The sequence below is a fragment of the Mustela nivalis genome, assembly GCF_964662115.1.
Source record: "Mustela nivalis genome assembly, chromosome: 17".
NCBI lineage: Eukaryota > Metazoa > Chordata > Mammalia > Carnivora > Mustelidae > Mustela > Mustela nivalis.
The window spans coordinates 45,976,698-45,993,211 of NC_139036.1; the positions used below are offsets into that span (position 1 = coordinate 45,976,698).

The 16,514-nt window shown below is 41.4% G+C and overlaps 1 protein-coding gene across 7 annotated transcripts in view; it reads right to left on the reverse strand.

The window, feature by feature from the left end:
- Positions 1 to 16,514, reverse strand: part of KANSL1 (KAT8 regulatory NSL complex subunit 1) — a 185,464-nt gene that overhangs the window by 144,943 nt on the left and 24,007 nt on the right. The window contains exon 1 of one of the 7 annotated variants that reach the window (XM_082706482.1): positions 11,731 to 12,066. The exons of 3 other annotated variants lie outside the window; for them this stretch is intronic. The gene's annotated coding sequence lies outside the window, so the exon portion shown is untranslated. Of the gene's footprint in view, positions 1 to 10,776; positions 11,340 to 11,730; positions 12,067 to 16,514 lie in introns of those variants that run through there. 3 more of the 7 variants (XM_082706486.1, XM_082706484.1, XM_082706483.1) reach the window with 3 other exon arrangements.

Below are 16,514 nucleotides of genomic sequence, written 5' to 3' on the forward strand. Positions count from 1 at the left end.
AACAACCTGGGCAATAGGTTTCAGCATGGGATTATAACTTCCAATTTACCAGTGGGGACAGACAATAAAGTTGTACTGTACATTCAGAATAAAGAAACCTAAAATATCCCAATTTTTAGTTCATATAATAAACCACAACCTGACACATAAATACAGATGAGCTAATGTACCTGCTGTCACTGACATTAATTCAGATCCTGCAGTAAGTTTGAAGAGACCCCCCAAAAAAGGGCTATAAAAGACTGAGCGAGGTACTCCTGTTCCCCCCACCCCAGTTCCAAGGAAGCATTTTGGGGACTGGAAGATAAAAGATGGGTTCAGCAAGAAAACAAACTTGGGGAAAAATGTCCTGATGGAGACTCACAATGCACTTCATCAGACTGAATACTTAAATATTTGCTTTTATCAAACCGAATGAACACTCCCCCCCCATTACACCTATTATTATCTTGCAGTGTCCTGAGGGATACAAGTTGGGATAAAGTTCAACTATGTGACCTTCAGGGTCTCTTCCTGCTTATGATTCTGTTGGTCTAAACTGAAATACAGGTTCAAGGAAAAGCTTCCACCTAACACAAGTAGCAGCTGGGAAGCAAAAATATACTCCTAGGGCAGTTTCTCAACCCCAGAACTAATGCCATCTTGTGCCAAATAATTTTTTGTGGTGGGGGAAGGGCTTCTCCTGTGTGATGTCGGACAGTTAGCAGCATCTCTGGCTCCACCCACTAGATGCCAGCAGCACCCTTCTACCAGTTATGACAATCAAAATTGCCTCCAGACATGTCAAATGTCCCCTAGGGGGCAAAATCACATGTTCCAATAGAAAACCACTGCCTGGACACAGACATTATACATACATGTACTTTTTTTTTTTTTTAACCATTGCCCACATTAATGTTTTCTTTCTAGAAAGCAAAATGAATCCAGTTGCCTCAAAATGCCACAAGTCAGAACTAACTCCACATCTACAAATGAAAACCTTGCCTTATTCCTTTAGAGTTCCCAAGACAGGACGCCAGCTTTACAAGAACGATCCAGCAGCACCCCACTCTGCAAAAATGCTGATAAGCTGCAGAGACCCAAGGGGAGGGGTCTGGCGATCTGGCTCACCAACAAACCACACTTTCACTGGAAACAGAAGCACAAATCAGATGAGAACGAAAAGTTTGCCCATAATGCAGCTTCTATTAGCCTCCTCCCCACCATTACCTCATTAATCTGCAAAGTAAATAAACAAGAGCAGGAAAGATGGTTAGGGAAGGATCCAGGAGGTTGTCCCAATTTCAACTGAAACTTGAAAATTAGCTAAAATGTCATCATGCAAAAGGCTAAGGAAAGAGAATGATAATTTGACATTCCAGTGAAAGGAAATGGCAGGGGAAAAGGCAAGGCTGTGGGAAAACATAGGACATCCTGGAAGCTAAAAGAAAGGATCAATTTGCTTGAAATATAAAGCATATTTTAACAGAGGAAACAGTACAGAAAAAAAGTGGAAAGGCAGTATGAAGCCAGGTCATTAATGGACAACGGTCAATAGCCAGCCTTTACTCACATTTAAAGGCAGCAGAATGTCGTTAAAGGTTTTTCAAATAGGGAGTGACACATAGGAACTGTGCTTTTGAGACCAGGCAGGCAGGATGGATTATAAGGAAGTAAAAAGGCAAAGAGCACCAATGAAGCTGCTGCAATTCCAGACAGGGTGCAGCAAGGAGGGAAACTAAGGTGGTCACCACAGCACAAGCAGCCACACTTCCTCCAAGCTGAAATACAGAAGTTGGAAGGGGCTAAAGTCTGCAGGAGGGCCAAATAAATGACACAAACAAAATGTGAAGGCTCTTAAAGACAGAAGAGTCTTTTTCCTTTGTAACTTCATCTCCTTCATGAGGAAATCCCTTCATGTATTTCTCATCAGGCTATGGTGGTGGTAGATCCTTTCCATTCCTAACCTTATCAACCCAAACCCAGTCTGGGGCCTCATTAACACTCTCCTAAATTAGGCTAACAACCTCCTGACAGCCTCGGTCCTTCAATCCAGTCTGTACATTTTTATTACCTCACTTCTCTACCCTTAAATAGCTCCTCAAGCCTTTCTCAGGAGTCCAAATTTTCCAAGATGAAATTTAATACAGTATCACAGCAAGTAGATCCAGTCAAATGGACCTAGAACTCGCCCAGATTCTCAGCTCCATAAACTTTGCCTATGCTGCGGCTTCCACCTGGAAGACCCTTCTTAACCTTTAGGCCAGTATTTAATTAATACTTCAATACCATGGCATTTCCACAAAAACTTTTCCAGACTGTTCAGATTCACATCACTCTCTTCCTGCTTAAACTGTACAATGCACTTAAAGTTAGCATCACTCAATTCAAATTATCTGAATGTTCTCCAATTGTCAATTTATGAATTCTATTTCCACGATGACAAAGTTCCTCAGCACCCTTCTTCTGCATGCTCACTAACTTCATCTAAAGCCTGGAACACAGTAAGCACTATGGGTACTTACTGACTGGGCTAGAGTGGTCAAAAGACAACACTTTGCTATGCGGAGGAAGATGAGAAAATTCTAACCAAGAAACTAACACACTTGAAATAATGGGAAAGGATTTGCGAGATGATCCACAGAACACCTTGTATGAACCAAGTGGTACATATACAGCTTCTCAAGAAGAGGAAGAGGGGAGAAATGCAGCTTCGTAGTGACATCTGATAAATACTGAAAGCTACATAATGGGACACACCGGAAAGTACTTCTTTTACGTGGAAACAAATGTTTTGTTATGGAATAGGAGGCAAAATTTTTATCATAAAATGAACTAATGGGGGCTGCACACCACCCTAGTTCCTAACATGTTCCCATGCCAACAAGGCTTCTCTTAACTGAATACGGTTTGGGTTTGAAATTACTAAGGGAAACACACATCTGACTTTAGGATAAGTTATTATTACAACTGCTGTTCACTAGTATTAACTGACCTTTTACTATGTCATTGTACTGTTTTATACATATGCTCTCATTTAATCCTCAAAACATTAAAAAGTACTTATTCTCGTTTTATTTTTTTTTAAGATTTTATTTATTTATTTATTTGACAGAGAGAAATCACAAGTAGATGGAGAGGCAGGCAGAGAGAGAGGGAAGCAGGCTCCCCGCTGAGCAGAGAGCCCGATGTGGGACTCGATCCCAGGACCCTGGGATCATGACCTGAGCCGAAGGCAGCGGCTTAACCCACTGAGCACCCAGGTGCCCTTATTCTTGTTTTATTTTAGATGAGGTTATGCTCAAAAGTTAAGTAATGTGCCCAAGATCAAAAAGCTACTAGGGCTCCCGAAGGAAGATTCCAATTCAAATCTCTGAATCTAAAGCTTTCAACTACTATCCTAAGTAGCTGAAAGCTAGGTTTAAACTGGAAGGGCCTTAATTGCTAGACTCCAGACTTCGAATACTAGTCTTCAGATGAAAAGTCAGTGAGGGAACACCAACTGATGATCTCCAATAAGCATTTTATGAAAATGCCTACAATAGTCAAATCACCACACTAAGTGCCTACAAGAATGACAAGGACCACTCTAGACAGACACTACCAAGTGATCAGTAAATCCCAGGGAACCACATTAACAGGCCCTCACACAAGCTGAGTCAGTAGTCATAAAAGGCTTCCCACAGGAAGCAATTCTTAGTTGAAACCTAAAGAATAAGTAGGGTCCAGCATCCCTCATACAGCTACTTCAAGAATCCCATACCCAAACCCATTCCCTGCCCCCAACACCAAATCGAAAACCAATTCCTGTTGCTCAACATTCCCCATGTGAGTGAACACTGATCCCAACTACTGATTTACCATCTGTCATAGATATCTCATTTAAGCATACACTAATGCCACATACAAATAATAAAAAGACTACAGGAGCACTTTCATCAAAGCTAAAGATAAGAGGATAGAAAGTAGGTGCAAAGGTAAAGCACAGTGCTTTGCCTGAAGGGGTCAAGGAAGGCTTCCAGAAAAGCCTTCTGACTGAATTTGGAAGGCTGAAGAGAGAGGGTTCAATAGGTAGACTGATAGGCACATTCATTTTACCCTTAATGCCACTGCCTTAGTTCAGAGCCTCATTATGTACTACAGTAATTCAGGCAGTAATAATCTCCCAACTGTTCTTTCTTCCTGTCTCAGCAAGCCTTCAACCTAGCGTCCACTACCAAAATGATTATTAGAAAGGAAGGAGAAAGAGAACATAAATCTGACATGCTGTGCTCCTCTTAAAATTCCTTCAGGGACTCTAGGGTGAGGATGAATCCAAACTCCCCACACAGCATATATCTGGCCCCTTTTTACAGACAGCCTCATCTCCAACCCGTCCCCACTCCAGCCACCTGATCTTATTTATAGTTTCAGGCTCTTTCCATGCCTTTGCACCTTTGCCCACACTACTCTTTCTTTTTCAAGGTTTACCTCCAAGATCACATGCTCTATCAAGTATTCCCCATTCACTTCAGGTTGAGTTGGGGTCCCTCCCTCTGTAGGGGCTTATCTGAGCTCACATGACACCCTGGGCAAAAGCTCATAATGTAATATAAACTCCCAATCTTGTCTGTCCCCCTCCTTCTCTAGAGTATACACTTAAAAAAAGAGAGAGAGAGAATGAATTATGGCTTGTTTTATCTCTATCCCCTACATGAAGCAAAGTGCCTGGCAGAAAGACCAATACACCTTAGGTAACCTGAGAATTCTATGTGAAATGCATCAGATGGAGATCCATTATGAAGTTAACCAGGATGTCTGACCATAAATGAGAACCACCTAATGAGAAGCAGGCATCACTGAATCTAGGACAGACTTCATCTACCTCAGGTTCCAGTCATTTACAATGCCAAGGACCTGCACTCAGACTGGCAAACTTTTTAAATGTAATTTTTTAACTATTAAATTTGGTTACATAAGCTTTTTGAAAGCAGTTATCTATCAAATATTTTAATGCAATTAACCCAAACATTTACCTAGTAACTGCACTTCTAGGAACCTACCCCCAAAAATACTCTCATAAAGAAACATGCATAATTCTTACACTGAAGAATTGTAATACAAGGAAAAAAAAAAAAAAACCAACCCTAAACTTAAAGACATTAGAATACCTACAGTTATTTTAAAAAAAAAAGAACTGCATAACTTAATTTGAAAAACCTCTATATTGCTACATGAAAAAAAAAAAAAGCCAAGCCACATAACGAGCATAATCCCATTTGTGTTTAAAAACATATAAACAGAAAATTATTTTGAAAGATGACTATGTATGAAACTATTTATTGGAGTTTATCCTATTTCTACCCTATCACCTGAACTCCAAATTTCCTACCAATCTAGCTCATAAAAGAAAGAAAAATGTGTTTTAATCTCATTTCTTTCTAATAAACTCTAATAATACAAGTGTTTCTGAACAATCCTAAAACCAGACATTGCTTGAAGGTTCTAGCAATTCAAAAGCAAACAGGTGATTTGGGGTGTGAACAGTCCCTGACTAGATTCTAAGGATCTCACTGAAACCTACCTTATCCCTTAAAAGTTTTGAATTAATGATTAAAAACAACAACAACAACAAAAAACAACTTTTCCAATGCCAGGAAAATGTTAAAAGTTAATACTAACATCCTTCTTTCATTCCCTTGGGAGGCCAAAGGGAAAAATAAGAGGTAAGCATTCATCAGTAACTGAAAAACAGCAGTCCAATTTTTTTGATACATGCTTGAGGTCTTCAAACATCCTCAGTTCTCCATGGCAATATGTGAACAGTTTAATGAAACTTCCCTGACAGTTCAACTTAATCAACTAGTATTTCCACAAAGCCTCTCTACTAGCAAACATCAGAAACTAAACTAATTAGCTTTCACCTCTATCCCTTCACACCCTCCGGGGGAGGTGCTAATAAGCCATCACAAAGGCCAAAAAGCAAGTAGCAAGAGAAAGCCTATGTATCAGTTTTTAGGAATTTTTGGTTTAACATCCTAACAACAAAATTGTTACTCATTTTTTTTTTTATTCCTCAACATTTGCCCTCCAACTGAATTTAACCAGCTCTGACCTTAAACTACTCCGTTTTTAAAAAAATTTGAGGGCCTCCATTAAGTTTGATGCCTCCCAAGCAACTTTTTCCAAACAAGGAAGAATATGCCGTACTTAAAATTCAGAATGAGATCTCATTTGGGACTCCTGTTCAAGTAACAAGAACCAGAGTTTTTGATAACATTTAGATAAAACTGCACTGAATTTACCTCCACCTTACATTGCCTGGCTCTCAAAAGCTTGGGGTGGCAACTGTAATTCTAAAAAAATTAGAACTAGAGAAAAAAGGGCACGTTCACAACCAACAACAATAAAATGTATGGCTAAATAACTCTCTAGGAGGATCGGGCATTCAAATGTTAAAATTTATGGAGCTAGCCCGAAATCTTGGAAAAGCAAGGCTTGCAGAAGGTAACATTTCCTGAACAGCTATTATTTGCCAGACACCACTAAACAACAACAACAACAAAAACCAAGAATTTAAAACATCTCCACGTTGAAGGCCTCCTGGCATAAAAAAAGTTTAAAATCTTCATATATGCTCTTAAAATTTCTTTCAGACTACCCAAGCTTGTTTTTCATTCATGAATGAGTTGTGCTCTCTACACTAAAGTCTCCTCAGACTCTGCATTTTTAGCTTTACCTTTATTCTATCAAAGACATGAAAGAGGTTAACACACATAAAAAGTGCCTATTTCAGTTCTTTTTAGAAAATCACATCAACTGGCTTATTTTCTTCTATACATTTTACTTACATTGTACAAAACAAGCACATGGTATAATATAGGAACAAATGATAACTGAACTAATAACCAACAGAGACCCTTCCATACATTCTATCTTTTTCCCATGACCCACAATCTGCAAGTGACACCCATGAAAACCACTTACTTTCTACCCCTTCTTGTGACCTTCAAAATTGAGTTGGTGACCTCTGGTAGAGTGGGATATTTGTCTTTTCTAATTCATACAGTCCTTTCTAACCATTATTGTGGTTCACTGAATTCTGATCTCACATTCCAGGGAATAGGAAGTACTGACAAAAAAAGTCTTATTTTGTGTTATAAATTACTGCACTCAGGCAGAAGTATTTTTGCACAACTTTAAGTATGCCCAGAGGCTAATAAGCATTTATTAGGACAGAAACTACAATTCAAACATACATTCAGAATCAACATGAAGACTCAAAAAAACCCAGTCTGAATTCAGATTTCCAGAAAGCATTTCAAGTCCTATTTTAGGGAAAGGACATGGTCCAAGTATTCATTGCACTGACACAGTAGGCAGGCCAGGTGCTTGGGCCATTTTATTAGAGACACCTGCATGTACTCGTTCATAAAGTGATCAAAAGTAAAAAGGTACGAAAGTAAAATATGCTCCCTGAGACATGCAACAGTTTAACCAATCAAGGCAGAAACTTACCTAATATAGAGAAAGAGGGTGGTGAAAAGGTGCTTGAAAACTCTCAATAAACCACTCAATGATGAGATTTGTTCTAGGACAATCCACCAAAGACCATATACTTAGTGTGTACTATTGCCCCCTTTCTAAACTCAGAGGAGAAATCCTTTGGGGGTGGGGAGATCAATTAATTTTTAAAAATCTCTCTCCAGGAAGGAAGTCACTTAGTTTCTGTACCTTAATAGCTTCACCAAGAAAAAATAACCCCTACCAACCCTCCCAAGGAAGCTGACTAAATATAAGAGGAATAAGCATTACTCTTTAAACAAAGGATTTTCCATAACTTTGAAAATCCAATACAGATTAGCATGTTTTTTACATTTTAAAATTGTGTTTCCAGTATAACAAGGCAACTAAGCTTTACTCCACTCAATGCCAAAATACCTTCTCAAACTAGCATCACCACCCATAATGGCCTTATGTTTACAGATTACATAATTCAGGTTATGTCAAACAGAACAAATCTAAAACTTGTTATTCACCTTAAAATACAGTTAAAATCTGTGCTCAACCCAATAAAATGGAGACGATGTAGATACACTGGTTACAATGTAGCATTACTAAAGAAGAAAGAGCACTGGCAGTGTTTGATGAAGAAAAAAAATGGGAGTATTTTCCTTTCTTCCCACCTTGATAAAAGCTCAAAAGTGAACGAGGCTTACTCATTTTCTAGCTTCCAGAATTTTCCCCAACAGGATAATGATAAGTCTAACAATCAAAGAATGTTCTGCAGGTTTAACCACAGAAATAAAGTGTGTAGGCAGGAATAAAGAAAATCAGACAAAAATTTAACATCTCACTTTGGTAAAGCACAAAAGTCAAATACTAATTGTTCTGAATAAGGCTTTCAGGAAAGAAGCAAGGACACTTCTAAATTCTTCATTCAACAGATTCATGTAAGTGGAAGGACCCAAAACCCTGCCTCACCTCAAATTTTTCAACAATTAATTCATCTCTCTCTCAGCTGTCTACAGACACAAATCAAAAAGTTATTTTATATATACTTAAATGCAGTAGTCCTCAGAAACCATCTTCACCATAACACAGATGTTAAGAATCTTTGTCACATCTAAAGTTTCCCTCCAAATAGTGCATACTTGAGAAATAAAAAGTTAACCACCTCAAATCATGAGATCACTAACAAATACATCAAGTACGGGAAAGGTCAAAGAAACTACATACTTTGTTGGCGAAACAAAGTGGAAATTAAAGTCAAAATTCCATGACTGAGGACAGTTACCCCACATATAATAAATTTCTTAAATTCCCAAGGGATGAGCATTTTTACCTTGCCTTATTTTTAGAACTACCATCACACTGTATATATCACATGACATGATGTAACTGTTAGCAAAGAAAATGGCCCAAACCATTAAAAATATACAAAAGAAAACGAATCAATACATATTTAAGGATCACTATATTACAATTTTACTTTTTTTTTTTAAGATATTTACTAACTCACTATAGACTTTTAATTGGAAAAGTGGCAAGGAACCTACGTAAAACTAGAGGAAAAGGTACTTGGTATTTCATAATATAGGAATTTACCTAATTATTGGGAAAACTGATATGAAGAAACAGACAATAAAATAATTCCAAACCTCAAGGATTAAAAACAAAAATTCTCTGGATCAAAAATGCAACAGAAACAAAACGAAATACTTTTAGGTGGAAAACAATTATTACTCAGAAGTATTCCCTGTTGCTGGAAGAAAAAAAATAGTTTTAACTGACAATGGCTGCAGACAACTGAAAATTTCTAAATTGGTTAGGCAGTTTATTAGAAAAGGAACCAAGTATATCGCATGGAAGGGGGTTAGGGGAGGGGAAAACACACCCACTTAAGCCTTTGTAAACAGTGGTACTTAAAAGACCCAAGAAGCTGGGAAAAATCAAAACTACAAACTATTCTAAAAAATGCCAAACATACTCCAATGTACTACCTTCCACACTTGAAAGTGCTTCAGAGACAAAGTTCAGTAACAATCTATAACTATATCATGATTATGCAAGGCAAAGATTATGTAATTTTATCATTTATTATAAATATTCTCCTACTCTCAAACTAAAACTACTAAAATGTTTTGATCTCTTTAATGGGGAGTGGGTAGGTTCTTCTGGACTACAATTTAAAAGTATAAACACACACCCCAAAACAAACAAAAAAACACAATGATTGCTAGCCACGTGACAAAGGCGATGGCAACACCAGGATTGTGAATGGAGGGGAGGGAGGCGAGGCAGAAGGACTAGGAAGATTTCTCGGAACTTTGGGGAGCTCGGGATTCGGGTCTCCCGACCCTTAAGGGACCAAACTCTAGCCCTACAAGTTGTATCGTTAACATTCTCAAATAGAGTTTTATTAACAGATCACGAAAAATGCTCCAGTGACCTCCAGAATAAAAGGAGGAAAAAATCAGAGGAAAGAGAGCAATTTAAAGTGGCGCCATCATGTCACCCCTTCTCCCCTAAGGCAATCAATAAGCAATAGTTAAGTAACGTGTCTCTCCAAAAAAACCACACTGGGATCCCGACAATGGAAAACAAAAGGATTTTTAAGTAAAACACGAGGGTAAGGTTGTTTATCGTATGGAAAACAATCAAACTATTTGCTGAAGAATCAAAAGACAGTCAGCCGGAAAACAGGCCCCCAAACTCACTTAAAAGCAAATAAATGCCTCTTCCTCTTTAGTTTTTTTCTTCTTTTTTTTTTTTAAACAAACAAACACGTCCGCCTGAGGGAGACTAGATCCGAAAACGTAAGTGACCTCAATATACAGGCAACAAAAATAATAAATACATGAAATAAATAACCATCTGACTTAACAATCAGAGTTGCGATACACACCGTGAAACGCGCAAGATGTGTGTTTCCAGCAGAGAAAGGCCTTCGGCAGTCAAGAGAAGTTCAAGGCGACAGCCAGAGTTTGTTTGGGGTTTTTTTTAACGGGAATAAACCGTGTTCTTAAGGCCGCATTTTTAAATAGAACGCCAAAGGAAAAGCTGGCGAACGAGGCGGCAGCTGGTGGGGAAGGGCCCCCGCACACCCCCGCCCTTGGGGCGACTCCCAGCCCCGGACCCGCAGCGGGGAAGCCCGGAGAGGCCATTTAAAGTTCCGGGGATTTTTCCTGCCCTGCCCTGCCTTTCTAGTTACAACTAACAAAGAGAGAGAGAAATGGGAGCCACAGGGAGAGCGAGGAGAAGGAGAAAGGGCAGCGAGAGGAGGAGGAGGAGAGGAGCAGCAGCAGCAGCACCTACCACGTGATGGAGGAGCGTTGCCCGGGCGGATTCAGCCCCACAAAATGGGCGCAGTTTGCAAACAGCCCCCGGCCTGGGCGCCGAGGGCCGGCGGCGGCAGGCGGGGGCGCGCGGCGGCGGCTCCGGCCCGGGCCCGCCGCTCTCCTCCCCCCCGGCGCCCGGAGCCGCCCTGACTTTCCGGGCGGGGGGGGGGGGGGCGAGGCGGAGGGGGAGGGGAAGGCGGCGGCGGCGGGGAGCGGCCGCTTTTTCTTCTCTTTCGGGCCCCTTCTCCGGCCTTCCTCGGCTCCGGCGGGGCCTGGGCACGGCCAGGGACCGCAGCCCGGCCGGGAGAACTGGCGGGCGGGGGCAGAGGGTAAAGCCGCCCCCCCGCCCCGCACAAACAAGCGCCGCCGTCTGCAGCCCGAGCCCGCACCCCGGCCGCCACCCCCGCACGCCTCTTCCCGGCCGGGGAGCGCGCTCCGGCCGCCCCCCGCGCCGCCGCGGTGAGACGAGTCGGCTTCGCTACGGTGCTCGGTTCTCCCGCCGGCTCGGCGAGCGGTGGCGGCGGTGGCGGCGGCACTGGGAAAATGGCGGCCGAGCTCCTTTTCCCTCCCCCCCTTTAATCTGAAGCGGAGGGAGAATGGAGCGAGCGAGCGAGCGGGCGAGCGCCGGGGACACCGGGAGGAGGGACAGCAGCGCCTCCGCCGGCTGCGGCTGCGGCGGCGAAGGGCCGCTCCGCCCCGGCGCGCCGCCAGGGGGCGCCCGCCGCGCCGCCCCCGCGGGCCGCCAGGAGGCGCGGCCGCCGCCGCCGCCGCCGCCGCCTCAGTCATGGCTTCTCGCCGCGGCGGCTGTTTCTGCACCTCCATCTGCGGAGGCCGCGGAGCCGGGACCCAGCTGCTCCCAGATGTGCGGCGACGCCACGCGGCACTGCGGCAGGCGGGAGCGAGCCCTCGCTCCGGCCGAGGTGAGGCTAACCTGAGGCACTGACGCCGTCACATTCCCTCCGCGCTGGGGCTGGCGGGGCCGCGCGCCGGCTATGAGGGGGCAAGGCGGGCAGGCGCGGCGGAGCAAGAGGACGTGAGCGAGCAACTGTTTGCACTGTATAGTTGACAAGCTAATGCCGTCGGTGCCACACTATTCCAGGGCTAAACGCGCACTGAGTCGGGTGGCAAGCTCCCTGACCAGTGAAGCGCTTTCTGCCGCCCTTTGTCCTAGCCGACTGCCTCCGTACGCTGCAGCACGCCTGGGCACTAGCCCCAGTGCAGCGCTCCGCAGCAGCCAGGGTGGAAAAAAAAAAAAAGGCGCACGTCGTTACTGCGCAGGCGCAGGCCAGGGCCCGCGCTGGGCCAGCCCGGGAAGGGACAGCCGAGAGCGAGAGGGGAAGTGATGGCCCACCCGCGCCGGGCCCGCTGGGAACTGTAGTTTTCGTTAAGAAGCACGCGTCTTGTTTTGGGTGTCATGGCTTGGCAGATCCGCCAAAGCAGGCAAATGGCATTACACAATGAGTATTTATGCTTCCTGTCGCCACCAAAAGGAAGTTCACTGCTATGCTAAAAGTTTAACAAAGAACTCTATAGAGAAATCCAAATCTCACAACAAAACTTCCCACTTTCCTACCAGAGTTGATTTAAAGTAGAGGCACTTGATCATTTCTCATGACCACTTTGTCAGCACAGTATTTTATTCCTCTCCCAAAACAGGGCCTTAAAATAATGGAACCTTTTCTAAATCAAAAAAGTTATGCAATGTAATGCGAAGAATAACCCAAAGTATAATTCCACTATCCTTTAAAACCAAAGAAAAAGTTGCCAAAAGATTAATTCAGTGCTTTGAGATTTTAAAAAGGAACTCTGGGATTCATCAGAATTTAAGTGGCTCAACAACAACAACAACAAAGGATTCCAACAGTTAAATCATCAAATGCAGCAAGACAGAAAGGGCATGCTGTACTGCGAAAAAGGAAGATGAGAAATGCTCTATACTGTTCTGTGGCTTACCAGAACCAATATCCGGTGGTATGCGTCACTTCCGCTAGTCAAAAAAACCCCTCAGTCTTAGTCCTCCACAAAGTTACAATAACTCATCAGCACCTAGCATCTACACCTATATTTCCATCAACTTCCATTTGTACTCTTAAAAATCACACTATCAATCACAGTCATCGTTCTCAAATATCCAAAGCAAGCAGTTAAGAATAAAGTCACAAATTACATAAAGAATAAACTAATATATGTGTACATAGTTGTATACACATCCAAAAGAGATGCTAGACTTGGCTTTTTATAATCCTGGGAAAGAAAATTTAGTTGATTAAAAAAATGTATATATGTACCTTCACATAAATAGTAATTCCACAAAATATAGCAGAAGGGTGTTAAACACAGACCAATAGATGGCGAACTAGAGCCCTAATCTAAGGATTCTGAAATCTAAATGAGCAGAATGAAAAACACCAAATAAGGCAAAGCCCCTTGCAGTGTATACCTAAAAACATTACGTTCAAAGACACCCACCCACAAAATAATTAATCTTACTACTGATTAGTAAGTAGGCTGCCAACTCTTAAAACTCAACTGCCAAATTAGGCCCCCAAATAACCAAGATTATAAAATACATTTTTTTCAGTGGATTAGAAGTTAGAAATGCTCATTTTAAAACATGCATTTTGAGGGCATCTGGGTGGCTCAGCCAGTTAAGCATCTGCCTTTGGCTCAGGTCATGATCCCAGGGTTCTGGGATGAGCCCTGCTTTGGGCTTCCTGCTCAGCTCCCTTTCTTTCCAGCTCATGCTTACCCTCTCTCTCTTTAATAAATACAATCTTTTTAAAATTTTTTAAATAAAACATGCATCTGGGGTAAAATAAATTCCAACTTTCTCATTCTCTCATTGCTTAACCCAAGACTGGGGAGTTCGCAGTGTTTATGGCATTTAAATCAGTCAACATGTTTTACATTCTTATCTCAAACCAGATGTCTTTTTGCTGAGGCACCAATTTTTACAAATAAGGACATTCAAAGGTGAGCCACTCACTATAGATGTAAAAGTCTTGAGAAATACATTTTCTTAGAATTTACCCCAGAAACAGTGGATGTCAAGGCTGAACAAATACACACAAACACACACACACTGATACACACCTTACTGTTCAAATCACTCTTGGAGTAGTCATTGTGGTTCACTCTCAAATACCCACTTTATCCTAACGGATTAATTTAACCCATCCTCTCTGCCAATGATTGGTCAGGAATGGGCATGAAACCCAATCCTGGCCAATGAGACATGAGTGGAAGCCCATTGGAAGGCCTGCAAGAGAGAACTGTGAGAAAAGCTTCATTCCTAAAGACAAAGTGAGGAAGAAACAGTTCCCTCTTCTTCAGACAGTGCTAAACATGACACCTCAAAATGCTACAGTCCCCCTACAGCAAGCCTAACCCAACATCATCAAAGGGGGCGGAATGGAGAGCTGGCAGGAACCTGTGTCCTTGGTGACAATATGAAGCCATTATATCAAATAATACATCTGCAAGACTTTTGGACTTCCAGCTACATAAGAACAATGTAACAACAAACATTTCTTTAATGTTTCAGCCAATTTGAGTTAGATTTTCTATATCTGAAAGTAAAAAAAAAAATTCTAATTTCTCATATTTTAAAATATCTGTATTTCTTTGATTATTCATATTATATAAAACCTTATTCTTCAGCAAAGTCCTTCCCTTCTATATACAACTCTGCACCCATCCACGTCTTTAATCTATATGTTCTTTCCGCCTAGAAAAAGAGAACCATCCCTCCTCACAGTCATTCCTGTTCATTCCTCTCCCCAATATACTGCCACTTATTTCTCCTTTAAGATATGTTTCACCAGACCACCATTATCATTTACATACTTAACAGTAATATAGATAACTGGCACTATATTACCCTGATCTTGATTAAGTGCTTTCTCTAATCCCTTTGAGACTGTTTCCATGTATCAATCTTACTTCTGAAGCTGGCCTAAAAGTGCTAAAAGGCAGGAACTATGGTTCAGATTTATAACTCTCACCGATACAATAAACATATTCCAAGAAGACATTCTCTAATAACTTTCCCACCATATCTCTTTTTTTCCCCCCACCATATGTCTTTTAACAAGCCAGATATTCTTGAGCAGAATGTTCTATCACAAATTCAGTACTTCGTATGTCCAACCTAATCTCAAAAAGACAAGGGATTATTTTGTTTTGATTATTCTGTTTCACTTAAAAATATATCTATATATTAACTCAGGGGGTGCCTGGGTAGTACAGTTGGTTAAGCGTCTGACTCTTGGTTACAGCTAAGATCCTGATCTCAAGGTTGTCGGATCAAACCCCGCCTCCGGCTCAGGGCAGAGTCTGCTTGAGATTCTCTTGCCATTTCCCTTTGCCCCTCCCACTTGTTCTCACTAAGCCCCCTCTCTCTAAAATTTAAATATCTATCTATCTATCTATCTATCTCAGGAAAGAATGTCCTAAACTATTTAGTTTCAAAGGAACAAGGTCCCAGTTTCCGTTATTTATCATTGCATCATTACATCCCAGGAACCTAGTTCAGAGTCTTGCAAAAGGTGATATTTTGTAAGAATTGACTGAAAAAATGAATAAAAGGTACAGTGTGGTAGCTAAGAGTATAGGATGCAGGGGTAGCCCTAGATTTTATCTGCCTCCTTTAATTATCAGCCCTCCTCTAATTTGCCCAGCTGCGTTACTCTGGGCAAAGTATTTAACCTATAAGCCCCAGTTTCTGCTCTGTGAAAAGGAGATAGTAGTGCCTACTTCATAAATCTATTAAAGCTATTTTCCAAAGTTCCATAATTCAGAATTAAAATATGAGATAAGGTCAGCACCTCTTCCCTAATTCAAAATTCAAATCCCTATCCACTCCAGCAAACAATGTTTTCATTCATAAACTCAGATAACACTACCCATAAAAATACTTTGAGCTCCCTATAAACATATTCTAATTCTGAAAAAGATTACTTACATTTTAAATCCAAAGCCACATAAAGAAGTAAAGATGCATTTACTCAACAAAAATTTAGTGAGTACCTATTAAGCTCAAGACCCTGTTCCAGATATCACAGAAATGAATGCATCAATCTATTTAAGACATTACATTATATCATGAAAGAAACATCTTTAAGCCTGAAATTGGTACATGCTCTCATGTTAATATTTAACCAGCTAAATATTAAGTAGAAAGCCAGAATGAACTGAGCCTAAGGTAAGAAATTTAAATCAAAGAATTTTGGATATAGAAGGAATATGGAAGGTCATCCAGTTAAACCTCCAAATTTTATTAGTGCAAAAATGAGGGGAGGCCAAGAGAGAACAGTTAGGATTCTACCCTAAACCCTACAGCAGGACAAGCTGGGATCAGAGGTCAGTCTCCAATTCTCACTTTCCCCCTTGCATCACCGGCCTTCCAGAGTTACATCCCCTCAACAGAAACAGGCTACTCACTTGACAAGAACTACAAGCGTGATAAAAGGTATTAAACCCAAACAATACTACCTATTTCACAGTTTCACAAGTATCAAGACTTAGCCAAATGTAAGTAAAAGAAAATCCTCACAATGACTACAATGACTGTAAAGGCTCAAAAATCAGTATTTTTTTTCATTAAATGGAGGTCTCAACTGATTCCAAATATATATTCTTATGTACTCAGTCCAGTAGCAAACTTTCAGTAAGACTAAACAACTTAAGGCATGTAAAAAACTTTTGTAAATGGCA